This window comes from Fukomys damarensis, unplaced genomic scaffold (assembly GCF_012274545.1).
Source record: "Fukomys damarensis isolate Sample0158 unplaced genomic scaffold, DMR_v1.0_HiC HiC_scaffold_39, whole genome shotgun sequence".
Classification (NCBI taxonomy): domain Eukaryota; kingdom Metazoa; phylum Chordata; class Mammalia; order Rodentia; family Bathyergidae; genus Fukomys; species Fukomys damarensis.
Genome location: NW_022900951.1, coordinates 35427145 through 35451388, shown reverse-complemented (window position 1 = coordinate 35451388; position 24244 = coordinate 35427145). Strand labels below are relative to the sequence as shown.

The 24244-nt window shown below is 46.1% G+C and overlaps 1 pseudogene; it reads right to left on the bottom strand.

Annotated features, from left to right (window-relative positions):
* Positions 1–3658: 3658 nt before the first annotated feature.
* The window catches only part of LOC104870560, a 42155-nt pseudogene continuing 21569 nt past the window's right edge, over positions 3659–24244 (bottom strand).

The following is a 24244-nucleotide window of genomic DNA, read 5'->3' as shown; positions in this document are numbered from 1 at the left end:
AAAAAAAAAAAAAAAAAAAAAAAAAAAGATTCCCACATTTCAACATGTATAAATTACACTTCTTTTCTTTTTGGGTAGTCGGATGGAACCCAGGACCTTGTGAGTGATGTGTATGCTCTGCCGCTTAGCTGAACTCTTTTTTTTGAAGTAGGGTATTCTCAGAGGTGGGTACACTGAAACACACTTGACACCTGTTATCCCAGCACTAGAGAGGCTGAGGCAGGGGATCACAAGTTCAAGGCCAGACTGGACTATGTAGTGAGTCTTGTCTCAAAAAGCCAAGAAAGAAGGGGGGGCAAAGAGGGAGGAAGGCAGGAAAAGAAAAGAAAACAGATTATTTCCATTTGTATCTGTCGATGAGCTTATTGAAACTCACATGAATAGAAACCACTGTCACTTTGTACATTCACTCATTCACTCAGTCCTTTATCCAGTGTTGCATGTTTACAATGTTGTAAACACTGGGCTATGATAACTTGCCACTAAATTGTAGGGAAATAAGCTGAGAATTTATGTCCCATTTGAAGGAGTAGAGTTTATTTCCCCCTGTGCAGCTTCAAATTAGCAAGGACCAGTGTTCGTAGAGCACATTGTTAGAACATAACATAAATGGATGAATGAATGAACTAACAATTATTTACATTCATACATTAAGAAAAGAGGAAATCTTTTTTTTTTTTGATGTTTTGAGACAGAGTCTTGCTGTGTAGTTGAGGCTGGCTTTGAACTTGTGGTGATCCTCCTGCCTCAGCTTCCCAAGTGCTGGGATTACAGGCATGAGACACCATACCTGGCTGAAATGAAGGAAATCTTATAAGAGCAGAGCATTTTGGGTTTCTATTGCTATGACAAAATGCCCAAGGCCAAGTAATTATGGAGAAACATTTATTGAGCTCATTGTTTGGAGGCTGAACGTTCCAGACCGAGCCACCCCATCATCTCAGCCTCTGGTGAGGGTATCAGGGAGGATAGCATCACCAGGGCTGGAGTTACATGCAGGAGAAGCCATGTGGCAGGCCGGAAAGCTGGAGAGATTCCAGGGTCCTGAGAGAACCACATTAATCCCTTCGGAGGGCTGCACTGCCAGGACCTCGCCCCCCGCCACCTTGACACTGATGCACTGGGGGCCGATCTTCCAGTTCGTGAACCTTTGTGGCCTAAACCATATCTGAAGCACAGTACAGAGGGACTCCAATAAGCTCCATTTCTACATAATTACAGAGGCAAGGGCAGGGCAAGACCATGGCTCACAAGTCTTTTCAGGACAGTTGCTGGAGCCCACAGGAGCTGGTCAGGAGGCTTCACCACCTCAGCAGACCCTCGGTCCTCTAGCCCTGCAGGCACTGCAGGCAGCTCCCTCGTGCCTTCCCATTCTGCTTTCTCCTGCCCACAGCCTGAGTTCCTTACCTCTTGGCTGTTTTCCTGGCAGTCCCCCTGTGGCTGCCTGCCTTCCCTTCCTCTGATGGGCCACTGACTGCCACTGTGGAAATCCTTGCCCCTGGGGTCGGCTTTCACTGACCATGTTTCTCCTGCCCGCTCACTACTCCCTCCCTTCCTCCCTCACCCTTCCACCAGTGTCTTCCAGCCCCTTTGTCTTTTGGAGGAGCACATTCTTAGCATCATCCTGCTGTCCTGCTAACCGGAAGTGGAAGCGGAAGCGTCTAGGCCTGGGAGTGTGAACTGGTCATTACCAGCATCAGGAAGCCAACTGTGCTCTCTTCTCTCATCACCTGTGGCAGCAACTTCCCTTCTTTATGAATGGGATCATTTCTTACATGAAACATCTCTAGTCTCCAGACACCTATCCTGGCCCTTGGGAGGTCACACCAGGAGCCGTGCCTTGCCCTGAATCGCTCTCAGTAAGGAGGCCGGAGAGCACAGCACGGGAGACTGGCTTTGTTCTGTCATTGTCCTCACACACATTTCCTCTGCACAGATCCTGATTTTTGGTGAGAACTACAGGTGCCATCGACTGGGAAGAGAAGGGCAGATCAGACCCAGGCTTTGCCCTCAGGAGCTCACGGCCTTGCTTTGTTCACAGCTTGGTGTTTGGACTTCTGGTCAAGCCTGTGCTTTCTCCTTCATCCACTGCACAGTGTCTCTGGGAGCCAGGATCTGCCTCTAGTTGGAGTTTGTTTGAGTTTTTTGGTTTGTTTTAAAATAGTTTTAAATTGACAGACAAGTTGCAGAAATAGTATGGAAGATTCCCATATACATTGTACCCAAATGTCCCCTATCATCTTACGTGTGTTTGGTATATTTGTCACAACCAATGAGCCAGTGTCAACACATTATCAGAAGCTCATGCTTTATTTATATTTCCTCAGCTTTTATCTGAATCAGCTAGAGTTTGGATGCATTCCTTCCATCCTCTATGGACTCGCCTTGGCTTGGGTGTGGGTGCTCTCGGCCCGACAGGCCCTCTCCTCCTCCCCTCCTGTCCACAGGCAAGTCCAGCACCAGCAGGTCTCAGCCCTGCAGGCCCTGTGACCTGCAGTGATGCTTGGACCTGGAGCTGTTTTCTGCAGCCACTGCTTTCTTCCTTCTCGTATTCATATTAGGTCCATGTCTATCAAAGCTCCCCACACTTCCCATGTGTGACCTATACACATGTGGCTTAATCAGACATAATTTAGTTGCAAGTGACCCATTTGATTACCTTAAGATCTCCCCCGACCTTAGTACTGGGCATTGAACCCAGCAACTTCACATTGGACTACATCCCCAGCCCTTTTTGAATTCGAGACTAGGGCTTACTGAGTCACTTAAATTGCTCAGGCTGGGCTTGAACTTGTGATCCTCCTACTTCAACCTGCCAACCACTATGTCCAGCACCATAAGGCTATTTTATTGGCAGATCCAAAGGTGTCTAACAGCAGTGTTGGATAAAGAGCTTGCAAGATATGAGCTCTGTTATTCAACTGTCCGTGTCACCTTGGACAAGTCAACCTTACCTTTCAGTGCTCAACTTTCTCATCTTTAAAATGGGGCTGACAGAGTGTCTAGTCCATAGATGGTGTGAGGATGAAACGAGGTGACATGGAGAGAGCACTTAAACAGTGCTTGGCTATGAGCACCTGGCCATCCTAGCTACAATGATGATTATTGTCATCATTGTCATCATCATCATCAGGGCATCTCAAGAAAGAACCAAGGAGGAAGAAGTGCATTAAGAACAAAACAGGAAAGTTCTACTATCCAGTTTCAACTTTAGCTTTTATTGTCCTTATGAGAATCACACTTCTAAGCCAGGCATGGTGGTGCATGCCTGTAATCCCAGCATTTGGGAGGCTGAAGCAGGAGGATCGCTGCGAGTTTGAGAGCAGCCTAGGCTACTCAGTGAGTTCCAGAGCAGTCTGAATTACATAGCGAGACCCTGTTTCAAAAAAACAAAACAAAACAAAAAAAGAATCACACTTCTTGGGCCTGGGATTTAGCTCAGTGGTTCTGTTGCCTGCCTTGAAAGTGCAAGGTCCCAAGTTCAAATCCGGTACAAGAAAAAAGAAAAAAAAAAGAATCGCACTTCTACTGGCTATGAATCTCTGCCCTTCAGACATCTTGATCTCACACTGGGACACAGCATTGGATGAACATTTTTGTTATTCATGTACTCACTGTATTCTTCCTGGGTATGAAAATCCCAGTGACCTGGGAGGCTCTAGTTATATTCCACCCCCTCATCACTATCCACAGCCGTGTCACCCATCGTGGCTGGGTAGCACTCTGCATAACTACTGGATGTGTCGAAGAACTCTCCCAGCTGCCTTTTGACTTCTGGCTTCTTTGGCAATTCAGTGTCCTCCCAGCCAGCAGACAGAGCAAGCTTTTCATTGATGGACCTGATGAACCCCTTGGAAGATCCAGATCCTTTGTCCATGGGCTTATCCATTTTCGGCTTGGCAAAGTTGCTGTGCTTCTTCTTTTTCTCCCCTCTCTTGTGACGCTGATCTTGCACCCACTGTCGGTTCTGGTCTCTGTCTCTCTTCCTACCATGCTCCTGTTCCTGATATTTCTCCACCTCCTTGTCAGGAGGCATCTTGGTCATGTGGGGTATGGAATCCCCAGTGTCTTTACAAATGCTCATGCTGACTTCTGGAGGTTTCTTCTCTCCCAGCTTCCCTTTATCCTCCTTGGGTTTCTCCCCAAGGGTTTGCTGCCTCAAGAAGACCTGGATTGAGCTTGCTGATGACAGTGTCTTTTATTGTCAGCATGGTTTGGGCTTTCATGGTGGAGCAACTGTGCTTGCCTCGGGTAAGTGTGATGGGGATATCCAAGTTAGCATCAGGATCCAGGTTGAACACATAAGTCATGCAACCCTGCAAAAACAGTTCATTCTGCTTACATGCTTTGTTCTTTGGTAAATACTCCAGCCAAGATGTGTTTAAATTTGATTTTATTTTCAAGATCCTTATCCTTGATTTCCTTCTGTGCCTTTTTTCATCAACTCTCTCTCTCTCTCTCTCTCTCTCTCTCTCTGCTAGCAATCTCAGTGTGGACTTTTTGAAGCAGAAAAATCCAAGCCTTTCACCAAATGGGCATGTTCTGTGTCACCACCCAAGAATTGGAACTGTAAGATCAACTGCTTACTCTTTACTGCAGATGAGTCGGCCTCCTCGGTGGGGCCCTCAGCCTTGTAGTTTGTGCTGATGGGCTCCGTTTAAGTTTTGTTTTGTTTTGGATACCGTGGATCGAACTCAGGACCTTGCATTTTCAAGGCAGGCGGCCGCACCACTGAGCTAAAATCCCTGGCCTGGCTCTGTTTCTTTATACCCTCGGTTCACACCATCTCTGCGTTCCTCGGCACGGTAGTACCGCGAGGTCTCTGCTACTTTTCTCTACCTCCTAATTTCTTGGTGGTGTAGGTTGGCAAGGTAAATTCGCTTTCTCCTCCTCTGTAGAACTGGTTCTCCATCCTCTTTAAACTCGCCTGACATCCCATGATGAGAGAACTCGGGTGTGGGGGGTGCAGCAGTTTGTGTAGCCTTTGGGGTAGCGAGAAATTTCCAGAGCTCTTCCTTGGTAAATGTTGATTGTTGGAGGGAGTGAGACTTGTACACATGGTGACCACTCAGGGCAAAAGGCCTAGAAAACCACTTATGTCTTGCTTCCACGTTGTGTAGGGGTCCTTTCAAAGCCAACAGATAACAGAGTAGCTAACTGTACTGTAGGCACAAAGAATTTCCCACAGTGCACCTTGAAAATAACCCACAGGTCTCTGGGTTCCGAGCGGTTCGAGGTCTTCCCTCTCCTGCTTGTCCTAGCCTGCGCTCAGAGAAATCAGAAGGGTAATTTACTCTAAATACAGACGATGTGTTATAAATATGTATGTTATTTGGTCTAAACTACCCTCTGAGAGCAATTAGCTGCCCTTTGCAGGAAATTACACTCCAGGAATCGCCAGCTAGTTTTAATCAGAGAAGTGACCGTCCAGCTGGGTCTAGCAGTGCACATCTGTAATCTTAACTACCCAGGAGGCTGAGGCCAGAGGATAGTGAGTTTGAAGCCAGCCTATTCGGTAAACAAGACCCTGTAAAAGAACTGGGATGTAGTTCAGTTTTTCCTGGGTTCAATTCCAAGTACCTCAAAAGTGAATGAAAAAAGTCACCTGCCAAGTATTTCATCCACATTACTTTTATGTCCCATCCACAAGAGATGTTTTGTTGAAAAGCATAATTAGTATTCAAATTAATCTGCCTGATGGCTATTAGAAAAGGAATCTTACTGGGCTGGGGGTGTGGTCAGTGGCGGAGAGGCCCTGGGTTTGAGCTCCAGCGCCGGGGTGGGGGTGGGGGCTCTGATTGTTGAATTGAGAACTATTCAAAGTATATGGATTAGATAAACTTTATTTTAGGATTCCTCATCCTTGCACAAATGGGGTGGTTGGAATCTAGGCAGGTATGTGGGCCTGTGCTCAGTGGCACCTAAGGCTAAGTCTCTGCTGGGTTCTTTGTCCAGCCATGAATTTGGATATTCTGGTTCCCTGCTGCTGTCTACAAGGCTAGCAGAATTCTGCTTCCAGAACTCTGTAGCCTTTGCCTCAAATGTACATTGCATGCAAGCATTGAGAGCTGGAATTCCCCTGAAGCCGCTGAGGAGATGGCATAAGTGTTGTGCACCTGCTTGCTAATACATCTGTGGCTGATTTGGGCCCGAGACCTGCTTTCATTATTACCCGGAAGTAAAGTAAGGAATAAGTAGGCTCCACTTACCTGGGACTGCTGGTGGCTACAAGAGAAACTCATGTGAGCCTGATCAAACTGGCTAGATCAGTTCACATTATAAATGCTTCATAATTTGTTTTTCCAAACCTGTTTCAACAGACATTTAAAATGATTCCAATATTTTGCCTTTACATGTGGTGCTGCGGTACCATTTCACAAAATGTCTGCACATGTCTTTTTAATTATTGCAAAATATCTTCATATCTTAGGTTTGGGCAGAATCTAGATTTGAACCCAGATCCAGTGAATGTCAAACCCCATGTCTTTCCCGATATTTCTGGCTAGGATTTTCTGAAAGCTTGAGCGTGAGAGTGAAACTCCCAAGAGATAATCATAGATGGTGCTAGTTTCCCAATTCCTCCTTAGGATTCTATCCCAGTCCTTAGTTGACTTTTTGCCACTTCGGGTTAGTTTAAAATGATTCACCATCCTTGTTAAAGGTATGGTTTTCTGAAGAAATATAGAAGAAATCCTGTTTTTACAAGTCAATTTTCAAACCTGAGAAGGTACAAAACTCAGATTATCAGTATCTGGAGTTATATATAACCTCACACTCTGAACTATATATTTAGCATCTGAATTAATAATTCAGAGCATCAAGTGTGGTGGGGAAAGATGCCATGTGTGCATGGCCTGTTTGGGGAAAATTTCCTGCCTTAATTGCATTGTACTCACCTTCCACCCCTCCAACCCAAAAGCAAACCAGTGACTTGTGCTGGGAGTAATATTGTCCTAGTTTAAACCCAATCTTCTGAGACAATGGAGATTTTGATGTGGATTTTTACTTTAATTAAGTGCTTTATAGTTTTTGTTCCTAAAAACTGAGTCAGATTTTGTAGTATATCTGTCATTATTTTGGAAAGCCAGATCCTTATGTTACTAGTTAAGTAGTATATAAAATGCCATTTTAATACTGGAGTCTTTTAGTTGAAGAGCATTTTTTAAAAAATTTTATTGAGTTTATTGGTACATTTTAGGGATAGTACAGTTATCTTTACATGGCAAGTCTTGATTCTAATTTTTTTCCCCTTACCTCTGCCCTCCCTTCACCCCCTCCTCCCCTCCCCATCTACAAACACTTTATTTTCATCTTTTCATTCTCTCACATTTTTTTCTTTTCCCTTTTTGCAACAATGCATAAGATTCTAATAAGATTACTGACATTTAGAAATTTGAAGAAAGGAGCTAAAGGTGTAGGGAAGGTGTGATGCGTAGGGGAAGAACAAAAAAGTTGAAGAGCATTTTTAAAGAACTGAAATAAAAATTCACCTTTTCCACCCCACATGTTCCTTACATAGTTCAGTATTTGTTTGTTTTTTTGTTTGTTGGACAGGGTCTCACTACATAGTTCAGGCTGTCCTTGAACTCACTTTGTTGCCCAGGTTGGCCTCCAACTCATGATGATCTTCTTGCCTCAGCCTCCCGAGTGCTGGGATTACAGGTGTGAGCCACAACACCGGGCCATTATTAATAATTGGATTATGAACATCCTGTGCATACACCAATAGACTTTTGATTATATAACTTGAAGTACAGCATCCTTTGGTGTGTGTGTGTGTAGGGGATTGGAACCACGACCTCCTGCAAATGCCAACATCCTTGGGTGCTCAAGTCTCTTACAGAAGATGCCGTGATATGTGTACAACACTGACCCATGTCCTCCTGTATACTTTAAATCACCTCTGGATGCCTAATGATACCGTGTACAATGCAGATGCTGGGTAAATAATTGTCATATGTATTGTTTAAGACAAGGAAAAGTCTGTATGTGCTTAGGAGAGACATCATTTTTTTCTGCATGGTTTTGATCTATGGTTGGTTGAATCTTCATGTATAGAACCTGTGGACACAGAGGCCAACTGTACATTCACACTTCAGAATGTTCTGCTGCTGTGGTAAGAACACAAAGCCCTGAAGACTGATGGTGAAGATACACTGTTAAGTGGAAAAACCAAGGAGTAGGCATTGGGTATCATATGCTACTACTTCCGTAGGAAGGGACAGGTGTGTATTTGCTGGGGTAGATACAGAGTATCTATGAAGAAGGCACCGGAAAAGCTGATAGGATTGGTTGTTTTGGGGGGTGCTGTGTGTGGTGGAGAGCAAGGCTGGAAGGGAGACTTTCTCTTCACAGTCACCCCTCAGCATCCGTGGGGAACTGGGGCTAAGACCCATCCCTCAGTACCAAAATCTGTGTGTGCTCAAGTCCCTGTACAAAATGCTGTGGTGTTTTTATGTAATCTGCACACACCCTCTCGGATTCTTTAAATCATCTTTAGGCCACTTATAATATCTAATATAATGTTAACGCAATGTACATTTTTTTAGGAATATGGGCCCCCAAAAATCTGTACATGTTCTGCCAGTCATAGTGGCACACTCAGGAGGCTGAGGCAGGAGGATCACCGAGATTTCAAGGCCAGCCTGAACTACATTAGCGAGACCCTGTCTCAAAAAACAAAAACAAAAACAAACAAACAAACAAACAAACAAAAAAGGGCTGGGGATGTAGCTCAGTGTGAAGGCCCTGGGATCAATCCCCAGTACGGCCAAATAAAAATTACTTAGTTAAAATTAAATAGCAAACAAAAGGAGGACAAAATATCAACCTTGGTCTGCCTAGGAGAAGGTAGCAGTCCTCTCAGAGACCTCGGTCACCCTTCCTACCTGTAGAGATCTTATGGGTAACGAGTAGCCGCAGGACCTCTCTGTTGCTGCTCCGGGGCTGCCTTTCCTGGGTGGGCGGGGCCCTCAGTGTGCAGAGTCCCCCCCCACCCCCCTCCGCCGCCGCCAGGGCAAGGACATGTGGACAATGCCATTCCTGAGGTCAGAGGCTCCAAGCCCCAGCCCTTGCTCCTGCAGAATCTCCTTTCTCTCGTGGGTTGAGAGGGTCCTGGCTGCAGTCAGCTGCATGAGAGGGGACTTGAGGACCCTTGGGAAATTCTTCAAGAAGGAAGAAGCTGGCCTAGGCTCAGGGTAGTGATAAAACTGTTATTGGGAAAGACAGAGGCTTACTGGGGTGGAGGTGGGCTTGCAAGGCCTCAGGTATGTGGTGGAAACAAGAGCTGACTGTTTGGGGGAAGCACAGAGTCATACACAGAACTCCACCTCTTGGCCCTCCTCTGCAACCACTGGGCCTGGCCAGGCACTGGACTAGCAGTGGATCAGGGTGGTTGGATGTAAAAAGGATCACATTTTTATCAACAAAATTCCAGGGGCAGCTGGCACAATGGTTCATGCCTGTAATCTCAGCACTTGGGAGGCCGAGGCAGGAGGATTGCTGAGAGTTCCACACCAGCCTGGGCTACACAGCAAGGCACTGCCTCACCCCCCACCCCAAGAGTGTACCTGTTAGGGAGTTGTTCAGATTCTCTAGCTTTTAGAAGCAGGGCTTGGAAGGAATCAACCTGGCCTCTTGATAATTCACCAAGGCAAGGGGCCCTAAGAGAGAAACTAGGCTTTTTATTAATCTGGGCATGTGTATCCTGAAGCATTTAACCTGAATGTAGTGACCGAACGATGTGAAGGTATTTTTGATAACTATTTTGGGGGTGATATCGGTGTTGCGGTTACGTTCACAAAGATCCCTTCTTGGGCTGGGCGTGGCGATGCACACCTGTAATCTCAGCACCCAAGAAGTCACAGCAGCAGGATCACAAGTTTGAGGCCCAGCTGAGCGATTTGAGAGACCCTTAAAACAAACCAAAACACAAACAAACAAACACAAAGCCAAAAAAGGATCCCTTCTCTTTCAATGATACATGCTAAAGTATTTATGGATTAAATAATATAATATATGGGGTTTGCTTCAGAATATCTGGTCAGGAGGGGGAGAGGGAAGAAAGAGCTGGTTTCAGTGACAACAAGTTAGCCGTACACGGACAGTAGTGACATGGGGAACCCACGGGATACTCTGTCTCGTCCATGTAGGCTTCAAACGTCAAATGTTTTCTGAAAACTTGAATGAAAAAAGCCATTTGAGTTTTGTTTTGTTTTTTGACTCCAACCCGGCAAACCTGTTCTAGCAAGCATGCCTCCCTACCCTGCTTGTTCTCTTACCTCTCCAACTCCAGGTCAGCTCCCCAAAGTGGAGAACTCATCCTAAACATCTGATTATCTGTGGCTGGACAAGTGAAGGTGGCAGCAGACAGAAGCATTTAGAGAAGCGTTCAGCCAGGCATGGTATAAGACCAGCTACTTGTGAGGCTGAGACAGGAGGGTAGCAAGTTTGAACCCAGCCTGGGCAACCTATTGAGACCTTGTCTCAAAATAAAAAATAAAAAGTGCCGGGGATATGGCTCAAGGAGTAGAGTGCCCCTGGCTCCCATCTGATCCTTAGTATAGGGAAAAAAACAGTTTCGGACCTGTACCACCAGCTCAAAACTGGGTGCAGTCACTGAGTAACTGGAAAGTTCTTCAGATTGTCTGTGCCTAAGTTTCCTCATCTGAACAGCAAGAAGGAAGAAAATAATATACCTTGAATGCTCTTAGACGGATTAGATGAGATATTTAAAACTTATAACATAGTTCTTGACATATAAATGAGATCAAAGTGCCTATTATTAATATCAGGCCCTCAATGAGTATTAGTTGAATGAATCCTGGATGAATAAAGGTGTGTGAGGTTATTACAAAATCTCTGCTCTTTTTACTGTCTCATTTTTATTTTATTTATTTATTTTTTGGTTTTTTTTGAGACAGGGTCTCACTGTGTAGTTGAGACTGACCTGGAACTCACTATGTAGCTCAGGCTGGTCTCGAACTCGCAGCAATCCTCCTGCCTCAGCCTCCCGAGTTCTGGGATTACAGGTGTGCGCCACCATGCTCAGCCCCTGTCTTACTTTTTAAAAAGTATTCAATATTTCTAGCATCCTTATTTTTTGAAGAAAATTCTAAAACTAGTTAAAATTTGCCATTGTTTAAAAAAAGAATGACTTAATTTACATTTCATTTGGGATCTCATTTGCCATAAAAGTGGACATCTAGATGAATTTATCCTGAAAACTTATTTAGCATTTTTGGGGTGTGTTTTGTAGTCTCAAACTTCAAAGATTTCCTAATGAGAAATGTAAAAATGTTTAACTTTTGGCTATGTTGAGAAGATTGGATAACTAAACATAAAACGGGGTATATTTTTCTTCTATCATTTGTTCATTAAAAAGAATTAGCTGGGCGTAGTGGTTCAGATATGTAATCCCACCTATTTGTGAGGCTGAGGCACAAGAATAACAAGTTCAATGCCAGCTTGGGCAACTTAGCAAGAATCTGTCTCAAAATAAAAAAATTTTAAAGGGGCTGAGAAGTAACAGTGGTAGAATGCTTGCTCCACACGCACAACATGCTGGGTTCTATCCCTAGCACTGAAAAAAAAAATTCAATTTAGACATCATTTTAGGCCGGCAATGTAGTTCGTTGGTAGAGCACTGGCCTAGCATGCATGAGGCCCTGAGTTCCATCCCTAGGACTGAAAAAAAAAAAAAAAAAGATTACACTTTAATGCTTCCAGGTAGAGGCTTATCAATTTTTTCCCACCAGGACTGGGGATTGAACCTAGGGCCTTTGCACCCAGGCTGGGCTTGAATTTGCAATCCTCCTGCCTCAGCCTCCCAGAGTGTTGGTATTACTGGCGTGTTCTGCCGTGCTTGACTAAGGCCTGTCCTTAAATTTTTCAGTAAGAAATAAGCACTCCCCCAAAGAAGTATTTTGCTCATGAAAAGCCTTTCAGAAGCATAAACTTTAGTTGGGGTTCAGAATATGACCCCCATCCCCCTGCCAGAGGAATGGTGCCTTGTCATGCTGGGTACTTGGAATTGAAGAAAGGGGCTCAGATGCAAGATCTTTCTGACCTCCACTTGCATTTCTTTATCTTGCCACCTCTGTCCCTCAAGGTGGGCCAATGAGATTGGAACTCCTTGTGACCCAAAGAGGTCCCAGAAGCTCAAACCCAACCCCTCTGCTAGTCACGAAACCCATCTGTCACTCTGCCCATCCGCCCCCCGGCCTTTTTGGTGCTGGGGTTCGAACTCGGGTCTTTGTGCTTACAAGGCAGGTAGCAGAACCATTGAGCTAAATCCCCGGCCCTCATTCCCTGTGTCTTTCTGTGTGAGAATAGGGAACTCTGGTCTTCCTTGTCTGCTGTGTCATGGGGCCCCGACTCCAGGATGGTCCTGGTCTACATCGAGGGGAAGGAGTGCTCCGGAGAGGCCGGAAGCATCGGGACAGAAGGGCCTTTGGCTCTCCGCTCTCATCTGTCACATCAGCTCAAACCCCTTTGTGTCAGGTCCCTTTCTCCACGGCTGCCTGCTCCTCCTCCGAGCTGAGCCCAAACACTGGCACTCTCCCTGAAGGCCATGCAAAACTACAGGAACAAAACCCTTCTGATGGGGAAGGAAGAGCATGCACCCCTCTTCCTCTACGGTTTTCGAAATCTTGGTCTAAATATTGCACCACAGAAAGGAACAGCCTCTCAAGGGGGCCCCTTGTAGTCTCTGGAGGGGACGAGTCCTCAGCTGTGGATGCCCCAAACCTGGCTTTATCAATTTAGCCAGAGCACATGGCTCTGGGAATTGAATCACATCCCGTGGATTTGAAAGGCTGAGGGACACAAAGACACTGATATGTCTGTCTGTATGGAAAAATCACTGGGGCTTGGTACCTATTAGACTGGCTTTAAAAAGGCATAGGAGCTGGGTTTGTTCCTCCCTGGCGGAGTCTGGGTTTAGCATTGTGAAGCCCTGCGTTCAGTCCCCAGCACTCTCTGCCCTCAAGCCCCATATTACCTTTCCTAGACTTCTTCCCCACACCCCGTGCAAGCTTGGGACAATATCTCATTTGAATGAGCAGAATAGGCTACTCTGACCTTTTTTCTTTTCTTTTCTTTTTTGGTTTCTTGAGTCAGAGTCTCACTCTGTAGTTCAGGCTGGCCTTGACCTTACTATGTAGCCCAGGCTGGCCTCAAACTTGCAGCAATCTTCCTGCCTCTGCCTCCAAGTGCTGGGATTATTGGTTCATGCCACAAGGCCTGGTCCTTTCCTCCCTTCCTTACTATCTTTCTTTCTTTCTGCTTTTTGAGATGGGATCTTGCTGTGTTGGGTCTGATCTCAAACTCCTGGGCTCTAGGTGTCCTCCCGTCTCAGTGTTTCACATAGCTTGAATTACATGCACACAGGCCACCATACCAGCTACTATAATTCTTTTCTTTTCTTTTTTTTTTTTTTTTTTTTTTTTTTTTTTTTAATTTTTCTTTCAAAATAAGCTTTTTTTTTTTTTTTTTTTTTGCTACAAATCTGCCTTCAAAATAAGGCAGTAGTTTTTAGTGACATATTGTGGCCTAACAAGTTGCCTCCAAATGTAGTGGTTTATCATTATTTAACTAATTATGGTTATTTTATTATTGTCCTTCGTGGCTCTAGGGTTCGTGACAGGACTCAGCAAAAGAAGAGAGTTAGACAATGCGAGCAGGACTAAGAAGGATGACCTTTCAGAATGAGAGTACGTGATGCCCTAGAGACACCTAGAAGAGTTGGCTTCAGAAGTGAAGTGGGTGCCCGGGAAACACTGGCAAGTAGAGATTACAGGGAAGAACGAAGGGCCTGGAGACAGAGGTGATAAATATGCACCCGCTCTTACCATGCAGTAGACGCATCAGGTTTGTGTGCTGGATGTAAAATAGGCATTTGAATCCTTTGATTCATCAAGAGACAGAGCCTAACTCCTCGTGCCTTGAACATGACCTGTCCTAAGTGATTGGCTTCCACTGGATCGTCTGGCTGGAGTGATGCTACGTGACTTCTGAAGTTAGGTGACCAAAGACAGTACGGCTTCTATCTGCCACTAGTCTGCCACTATCCTTTTTGGAACGTGTGCCTTTGAGCTCTGAGCTCTCCTACATGAAGTCTCATCATCCTGAAGCCACCGTGGAGAAAGATGTCACAGGCAGAGTGTGACACCAGAGGATCCACGCTGGACAGCTGGGCTGTCTTCCTGGCCCAAGCACCAGACATGTAAGGGGACAAGGTTTTGACATGGCCCCAGACCCCAAACTTATAGAAATATAGAAAGCATTTTTTCCAAGAGAACCCATGTTCTAGTCAAACAATTGTGGGACATTTATAACAACCAAGACTTAGCCTTTAAAGAAAATGTGAGTATAATTTGTACGGGCCATATTATCTGACCATAATACAATAAATTAGGAATAACAAGAATAGCCCAAATAACTCTATCCTTTCAGAGACTTGAAAATAGCCTTACCCTCACATAAATCCACAAGAATCAGCAGATATTTTGTCTAGGAAGGAGAAGATACGAGATTAATATAATGATCCATAGGAGGAAATGCTTAAAGTGGGGAGAAGAGTGACAGAACACAGACTGTAAGAAAACTTACAGAAGGAACCAAGAAGGAGAACGTACTATTTAAAAGTCTTTATGATGGTCAGTTACCTGGAGCATCAGTGACCCTCCTTCTTTGCACATTTCTATTCTGCCACCCTCCACTGTCATTGCTTTGTCTTGTGCACTGATGGGGTGGTGACTGTGTCACCTCCAGGCCTCACATCGGCATTAGAGAGCTCTCCATTGCTATAGCAAAATACCGGATGCGGAGTGCTTTTATTTAGCTCAGAGATTTGCAGGCTGAAAGTATAAGATCACAGGATGATGGTAAACCAGGGAGCGATTTAGGGGTCACACCCGCTCCTCTATACGCACTCATTCATAAGGGAATGAGCTCACTCCACAAAAACAGCCTTAGTTCCTCCCAGGGCCAGTGCCCTTACAGACCTAGCGCCCCTCGGCCCAGCCCCTTAAAGGCCCACCCCTCAACACTACCACACCAAGGACCCAACTTGCCACACATTAATGCTTGGGAGACTAACCTCATCCAGACCATAGCCGCACCTGCACAGGACATCACAAAGTCTGAAGGGGAAGTTACATTTCTTTCCTTGTGCTTCTTTCCCAGGGGAAACCTTTCCTTGCTATCGCCCAACTTGCTTCTCCTTTATCATTGGTCAGAAGTACATCACAATCTCTCCTCAACCAGTCGCTGAGCCTGGTGACACAGCCACGGTGATAGTACTGATCCCTCAAGTCACCTTCAGCCCCACCCCCAGCCCGGAGTAACCACACTTTCCCTCAAGCACGTAAAATAATTGAGCAAAGTCTGGGCTGGTTATTGAGCAAGGGCTTGCTGCCTGAGCTCATAGAAGCCAATGACACCGTGGCACTGGGATTTTGCAAAGAAAAAACTGTTACTGCAAGGTGACCAGCCAGGAGGCCAGATGCTGTTAGCTCAGCCCAGGGATTTATAGGAAGGGACAGGGGAGAAGCTGCTTCTTGCTTGGGTGGCATCTCCCTTCCCAGGTCTGGTGTTCCTTTTTTGGTAGTGGAAGAGTGGCACTGTTCTGCAAGGAGCATCTAGAGCTCTGACATCACTGAACAGCCGAGCTGGCTTCTTGTCCTCTGGTCTATTCTAGAAAAGCCAGTTCCAAACCACAAGAATTATCACTGCAAGGCCCAGGGGCCTTTCCTGGAAGACAGTTGGTGTCTGGGTGTGTCCAGGCCTTAGGATTTCAGGTTTGCTGAGCTGCAGGGTGGGGGCCCAGAAATAAACAGCCACTCACAGGCTAGGCTCCTTGCATCAAAGTGGAATGTAACTTTCTCAAATATTAAATGACATTGATCTAAGAAATTAAATGCAAGACCTAAGGCCTCACTACCACTCCAAGGAGCTCAACAGCCACCGAGGGCTTCCAAAACGTAAGACCAAGGGCCTTACTACCACTCTGAGGAGCTCGACAGCCACGAGAGTCACCCGGGAAGGAACACACGGAACACGTTGGAAAGGGAACAGACCTTTACTAGTCCGGCCGGACGGCACTCCCGGAGCCAAGCAGCTCAGAGACGGAGGTCCTTTTTATAAGGGGATAGGCAGGGTGGGGTCTACTCAAGATGCTTACAGAATGTCAAGGTTTTCAAGACATTCCTTCTGGGCAGACAAGGAGTGAAACAATCTTTATCTATTTACCCAGAACTACTAAATGTTCACCTGTTAATTTACATTAATCCCAGTTGAGGCTAGGATTTAGATTACAAAATTCTGCGGTCTTACATTCCTAAGCAAAGGTAGGGGTGCAGCTACAAAGGGGACTGGTACACAACGGCCTCTGGGGCCATTACTCATCCAACGTGGACTCACTTTAGTTCAGTTAGGTCTTACAGTAACTTTTGAATCCAGCGAATTTAAAGTTCTCCTGAATGCTCTCTGGTACTATATACATAAACAGTATAAATTCACTTAAAATCCTAAGTCTACAGAAGCTTCATATTTTAACTGTAGAATCACATAGCTGTTACCTGAATAGGCTAAATCCTCTTAAACATTGTAAGTACCTAAAATGTCAGATTTGCTCAGATTACAAGAAAATATGGGCCATTCTTAACCAGTTCTAAATTTAATTAGAATTCCTTCACGGTGGCACATGCCTTGTAATCCCCTGAGGCAGGAGGAGAGTCTAGAGTTCAAGCAGCCTGGGCTACGTAGTGAGACTCTGTGTCAAAAATTAAAAAAAAAAAGATGGGTCAAAAGATGCTACCCACTAAAGAACATGATTATTATCCTAGTGAAATGAATTTACTTGTTTTTTGAGACAGGGTCTCACTATGTAGTCCAGGCTGGCCTCAGACTTACTTTGTAACCCAGGCTGACCTTAAACTCTCCATAATCCTCCTGCCTCAGCTTCCCAAGTACTGGGATTACAGGCATGCACCACCACACTGGATCTGAAATGAAGTTACTTTTGATCAGAAATTTTGGCCACACATGAGCTTGCGAGTAGCAGAGAGCTGGAGCAATTCCTATCCTGCTGAATGAGGAAAACATGATACCATGCTTGAGATTGAGGAAAAGGAAAACAACACCAGCTAGTTGTGGTAGCACATGCCTGGAATCCTGGCACTCTGGGAAGCTGAGGCAGGAAGATGGAAAGTTTGAGCCCAGCTTGGTTGATTTAGCAGGGCCCCCCCAAATTGTTTTTTTTTTTTTAAGGGCTGAGGGTGTAGCTCGGTGTGGCCCTGGCCTCAGTCCCTGGTACATCCAAACAAACCAACAACATAAAAGCCAATATATAAAGCAGGGGTGTGAAAGATTCTACGCTCCAAGGGGCGGTCAAAGCCAGCATCCGCCTAACTCTTCAGGACCCTCACTTAGGTCCAACAGCCCACCTCAGCTGAGCACTGCAACAGATTGTGCATTTCTTTGCCTCTTAAAAAGTATGCATGTATCTTCTTGCCTAGGGCTAGAGAACATTACAGAAATTTCACAATCTTTCATGGTCTCAGGACCACACAATATGCACAAATATTAAAACGATATGCAACTCAATTCTGGAAATCTCACATGGTTTTGTCTGATTCGTGATCACAGCACATAAGGTCTAGTCAATTCATATTAAACACCCCTGAATTTTGTGGCAAATATTTTGGAAAGGTGACTAAGTTTATGATTAATTAGAGTAGATTTAGGGTTGTGTTAAAAACAAGTAAGAAACACAAAACAAGAAAATGGGAAGGGAGGGAGGAAGGATGGGGAGAGATGGACCCAGGGCTGAGAAGCGGAATCATTTCTCATCATGGTTGCCTGCTGTGAGGCAGGATTAGGGGTTGACCCCCTGGCACTGGAAAGCAAGCAAAACCCCCAAAGAAACAAGCACACCAGGGTGACTCAGAGGAAGGGGGCGCTGTCCCTGTTCTGATGTGGCCATGGGCTGCCATCTTCTTCCAACCACTTAGGGCTCAGAGAGCTGTTCATCCAGGGTGACCGGGCGCCCTCCCTAGTCTCCATGTGGGCTGCTGGCCCAGATATTAAGTGCCAAGCAGTCTTTGATGGCTGTTACTAGCAGGCCCCCTGTGATCTCTTGGAGTGTTAGCCAGAGGCCCTTCCTTCCCACTGCCCTTCTCCTCCCCTCCCCTCCCCTCTCCTTTTTCCTCCTTCCTTTTTTTTTCCCATTTGCACTGCTGGAGGTGGAACCCAGGGCCTTATATGTGCTAGGCAAGTGCTCTACCACTGGGCTGCATCTCAACCCTTGAGCCCCAGGAATAGCAGCCCGAGGAGAGAGCCTGTGCCTTATCACAATGGCCCTTCCTCTGGGGCTGACTGAGTAGCTGCTAATGGGGCCAGGGGTTCTTTTAGCAAGATAGCTGTTGCTGCTGAAATGTTCTTTCTTGCACCAAAGATTTTCCCTCCTCCTAGGAGTACATCTCTTAAGTGTTAGTAGCTGGTAAATTCTCAACTGACAACGAAAATTACCTTTTAAGGGCCGGGGATTTGGCTCAGTGGTTCCTCCGCCTGCCTCACGAGTGCAAGGGCCCAAGTTGGATCCCCAGTGCCAGAAAAAAAATTGCCTTTTAAAAATCTTTCTTCTTGGAATAAAGTTTACCTCAGCATAAAATTCCAAGTAAATGGTTATTTTATCTCAGTGCTGCAAAGGCAGCAGTTAATGCCAAGAACATCCAATGGGGAAAGAATAAACTTTCAAACACATGGTGCTGGGACAGCTGGATATCCACATGCAAAAGAATAAATTGGGCCCCTACCTCACACCATATACAAAAACTCAAAATGGATCCAGGACCTAAATGTAAGAACTAAAAATATACAATTCTTAGAAGAAAATACAGGGGTAAGGCTGTTTGAACTTAGATTTGGGAATGAGTTCTTAAATGACACAAAAAGCATGTGCAACAACAACAAAATAGATAAATTAGATCTTATCAAAATTTAAAATTTCTGTTTTTCAAAAGACACCATCAAGAAAGTAAGAAGCCAAGTATGGCGGTGCACGCCTGTAATCCCAGCACTCGGGAGGCTGAGGCAGGAGGCTCACTGCAAGTTCTAGGCCACCCTGGGCTACATAGTGAGTTCAGGTTCACCCTAAACTACATAGCAAGACTCTGCCTCAAAAAAAACCTTAAAAAATACAATGAGATATAATACATAATACTGGGTATTTATGTAGCTTTTTTTGTGTGTGTGTGTGTGTGTGTGTGTGTGGTACTGAACCTGGGACCTGTGCTTGCAAGGCAGGTGGCAGCACCACTGAACTAAATCCCTGGCCCTCATAATACTTGATATTGATCATAAATGACTGTTACTGATTTATGTATTTACTACACTATTTTTCTTTTCAGCCAGAGTCTCACTATGTTGACAACCCTTTCTTGCGTGCTTGGTCAAGTCTTTTGTTGCTTTGTCCATCGTGGCGGCAGAGCAGCAAGCTAACCCTGGCCTGCATGTGTAGCAGGTTTGTGTAAGGACACTCCACTTTCCTCACGGTGATGAAACCACCTAATGACACATCTCTCACAAGGTACCCCTGTCATTAAGCAACTACGGGACTATGTTAAAAAGAACATTTGGCTGTATTTGGGTTTCTACCATTGCTGTTGGGCATTCTGCTGATGTTCTATTATCCTTTTATAGGCATTCCCCCCCGGGGCTGCTTCTAGAATCTTCTCTTCACCCATTTTCTGTTGCTATGACTGAACACTACACACTGGGTAATTTCCACAGAAAGAGGATTGATTTCTTAGACTGCTGGAGGCTGGGAGGTTCAGGGACAAGGGGCTACCTGTAGTGAGCCTTCTAGGTGGTGGGGACTTTCTGGAGTCTCAAGAGGACACGGGACACGCCCAGGGCGGGTGGAGTGAGTGTGCTAGCTCAGGTCTATCCTTCTAAAGCCACTAATCACATCACCGCCCCACCCTTGTGACATCATCTAACCCTAATTACCCTACAGATACCGGTGCCACGTGACTTCAGGGATTACGTTTCCAATGTGCGAAATTTGGGAGACAGGTCTAAACAATGGCCCTTTTTTTTTCTTGGCTCTACAATTTCACTGTGTTGTATCTTAATATGGATTTGTACTTATCACATTTGAAATTTGTTAGGATCCCCGGACCTGAGGATTTGTGTATTTCAGTCATTTTGGAAAACTCAGCTATTATCCCCGCAAATGTTGCTTTTCTTTCCCTTTTTTCCCCATTCTGAGACTCCAATCAACATGTACTAGACTGTGTATTCTATTATCTCCTCCTTCACCATTTCATCTTTTTTTCTGTGTTGCATTCTGGGCAGTGTCTTGAAACTTAAGATATTCAACCACTTGCTCCATCTCCACCTTCGAGTCTAAAAACATCTCACACACAACACATCTCAGCCTAAACTCTGTCCGCCCAGCCTTCTGCATCTTAATAAGTGGTAGCTCCGTTTCTCCAGTCACCCAAGCCTGGTGTATCCTCGCCTTCTTGCTTTCCTTCACACCCTACATTCGGTCTGCCAGCAACTTCTGCCAGCTCTACCCTTTAGATACATGCACCCATCTGTACCAGAGAAAACACACCCATCCGCTGCAGAAAGAAAGACAGTGGCCAAAAAGTGAAATAAGGACCTACTTCCTTAGCAGAGCAGGAAGGAAGAGAGCCTGATTTTTTAAAATTAGATTACTTTCTTTGTCCTGAACACAAGCCTTTGAGTTGTACAGGACATTCTTCCTGGAGGGCAGACCTACCCTGTAGACCAAAAACTGTTTCGGGAGCAGAGTATTTCCACAAAGCCTGACAGCCTGGGGCTCTCCCCTCCAGGTCCCTGATGGAGGGCTCGGGCCAGTCATCCGAAACCAGCCAACACAGGCCCCAACTTCATCTGGTCCCCATGTCCCGGAAATTCTATTTGCACCTGGCCTCTTGCCTCAAATCACACCCCTGTGCCTGCCTGCGTGGGAGCTGGGCCGTGCACTTGGCTGGCTCTGTCCCTTCCCAGGACTGGGTAGCAGCCTTCCTTCCACCTGGCTGCCTCTGGTCTTTCCCGGCTGCATCTTCTGGCCCCAGCACAGTCACCCCTCAGGAGACCTCTCCTCCCTCTGGGTCTCGCCTGGGCACAGAGCCTCTTTGGCTCCCCAGCCTGCAGCATCACAGCTAAAAAATGCTTTATCAGGGTGTTCGCACTCCCACACCCCTGCTCCAGCCTCCCAGGAATGAGTGCTACTCCCTCTGCAGCATTTGCTGCCCTTGAGGATGTGGTCTGCTCTGCCTTTTGCTACCATCTACTTGCCTTTCACGAGCAAACTCACATGTCGCCTCCTCCAGAAAGCCTCTCTGGACTCCTCCCCTGTTCTATAGGGACTAAGATGTTACGTTGTCATTATTTGCTTGCTCTTACTCCTTTATAACATGGGGGGTGCTTTGGGGGACAATGACTGCTTATTCACTTTTTATCTCCAGAGCCCAAATGAAAGGACAGCCATCCTGTAAAGAGCAGCGAGAAGGCACGTGACTATGTCCACGCCTTACCTGTGTGGTCATCCCCAGCCTTCACCACAGGAGGGGACATTTCAGACCCCATCCATAGCACTATGGTAGGATGGGAAAACTGCTCTTTGTAAATGTTCTAAGTGTCACTGTGTGTTTGTCCCCCTAGGTGTAGGGAAAGTTCCTTTGGTTAATCCTAGACTGTTTAAGGAATACTAAGGGACATGGTAGGAGTGTAGGTGTTAGAGAGGCAGTGGTGGCTCTGGGGTGGCATGGGGAGGGGACAGGATGGTTCTGCCTTAAGATGAAGAGGAAGCTGCCATGTCCCGCTTGGCTGGGACAAAAAGGGAAGCCGCAGCGCTAGTGACTGAGCAACAACGGAATAGAAAAGCATTGCCATCTAGGCTCCAAAGAGGCTTGCTCTCTTCCGGAAGTCTGAACGAGAGCTCTGCCACAGTGGAGGACCCAGCTGCTGAAGTGGGAGAGGAGCAGAAACCATAGGTGTCACATGGCAGCCCGGGGACTCTGGTGTGCAGGGTGCAGTGGTTTGCTTTCAGGGAGGAATGCATTGCTTGGGCTGCTATTGGCTGGCAGCTCTAGGCTCCTTCCAGGTCTGTGTCAGAGCCAGAGAGGAAGTCACCAGGGTCATGGCCTTTGGGGGTGGTCCCCACCCAAGGGCTGATGGCTGTGGGACAGCAAAAGTCCAGCCATCTCAGGACAACTCAGAAGGGGCCTTCTCCCCTTAGAGCTTCCCACATGGGCTGTCCTCTGGGCCACCATCACAGCCGACTCTGCCATCAGCTCTCTCCCCCTGCCCTCTCCTCCATTCTCAGGACACTTAATGAACATACTGTGCTGCTACGGTTTGAACATTGTCTGCCAAATGACATTTTGGAAATTTAATGCTCAGATTCATATGTTAATGGTATTTGGAGGTAATCAGGATTACAGTAGGTCGTGAGGGTGGGACTCACATGATGCATTGTGTTGTGGTCCCGGGGATTGAACCCAAGACCTTCTTGCTGAACTACATCCCAACCCTTTTTATTCTTGCTTTGAGACAGAGTCTCACTAAATTGCCTTGGCTGGGTTCGAATTCCTGATCCTCCTGCTTCAGCCTCCAGCGTAGCATGAGCCACCACACCCAGCTTGCCATTTCTCCATTGCAGGAGGCTGAAGAGCCGAGGGACCTGTGACATTCCTGGCTCGGGTGGGTCTGGCGAGCGAGCACTGGCTTTAAAAATTTTCACATCACAGAAATGACACAAAATACACTTTCAGCTTTCCATTTGGGGAAACGTGTAAAAGCACACATAACTGTATATATATGAAAAGAAAAAACACCAAAACGGATAATAATTTTTATCATTATCCTGACCTATAGAGGTAAAAACGTAACACTTGGGAGTGTACACGTGCACACCTTTTCTTCGCGTGTGCATAACAGAATGCAGTGCCCTGTTCCAATCTGTCAGTCCAACTGCTTACACTTTGCAGAGTGAGGGGAGGAGTTCTGTCCACGAGTTACAAGTGAGCAGGCGATGGAAGACACACATGTGACATTTCCGCGGTGGCTGTCAGCTCAAATGTGTCACTCTACTCTTGCCAAGTGACACGTAGCCGAGGTTCATATTTTCCACACAGCCTGGCCCCTACGTGCCTGCGAGCGACTGCAGCCGAGCCACGCCCTGACGAACGAGGACCTGGGTGTGTGGATTTTGGCAGAGCCTCCAGGGTGCCGCTGCTCTGCCTTCTTCTCTCTTTCCTTCTTTTCCTCCTTGAGATGGAATTCGACCTCTCACATCTAAGTTCATGCTCTGCCCTGAGCCCCAAATTTTCAAGGGTAGTTTTAACTCTCCATGATTCCACCTCGTCACCTGTTTTTAGAAGCCACTCCCTCCAGAAGGTGCAGTCTGAACGCACATCTGTTTAGGACACCAGATGGTCACCGTGCTCCAGTCAGCAGCACACTGGCTGTCCTGTCCGGTCGTTTCTTGGAGGCTCGTTTGCAGAAGCGGGGTGCTGCAGTCCTCTAGTGCCCCGCCCCCAGCACAGTCCTGCTGCCCGGCGTAGGGGCGCACTGCTTCCTTTGCCTTGGCAGTGCTGTGTTTCATTCAAAAACATCAGGCTGGGGGTTTGTTCCTTTTTTGGTACTGGGGATTGAACTCTGGACCTTGAGCTTGCGAGGCAGGCAGCGGTACCACTGAGCTAAATCCCTGGCCCGGTTTTGTTCTTTAAGTGCACATTCTATGCACTTGGTGCATAGCCCAAGCAAGACAAATGCACCGACGGTTCAAAGTAAGCTCGCCATCTGTATCCTTTGTCATCTTCCTGAGAGGCAATCCCTGCTACCTGTTTCCTGTTTGTTGATTTGTCTTCCAGAAGAAACCCCAGGCCTGGCTTTTCAACAGGGGAGTCACTAGGCCCATGTGGCTCTTGAGGACTTGAAATGACTTATTTAGAAAACTTAGTACAAAAACTAAAATGTACAATATCTCATTAATGATGGTTCAAATGGATTACATGTTGAAATGTAATATTTTGGATAAATTGGGTTAAATAAGATATGCTGTTAAAATTAATCTCACCTGGTTTTTTCCCACCTGTTTCTTCTTACTGTTTTAAAAATAGGACTACTAGAAAACTTTGAAAAGTGCCTAGGGCTTGCATGATTGTTCTGTTGGCAAGAGCTAGTCCATGCATTGAAATAT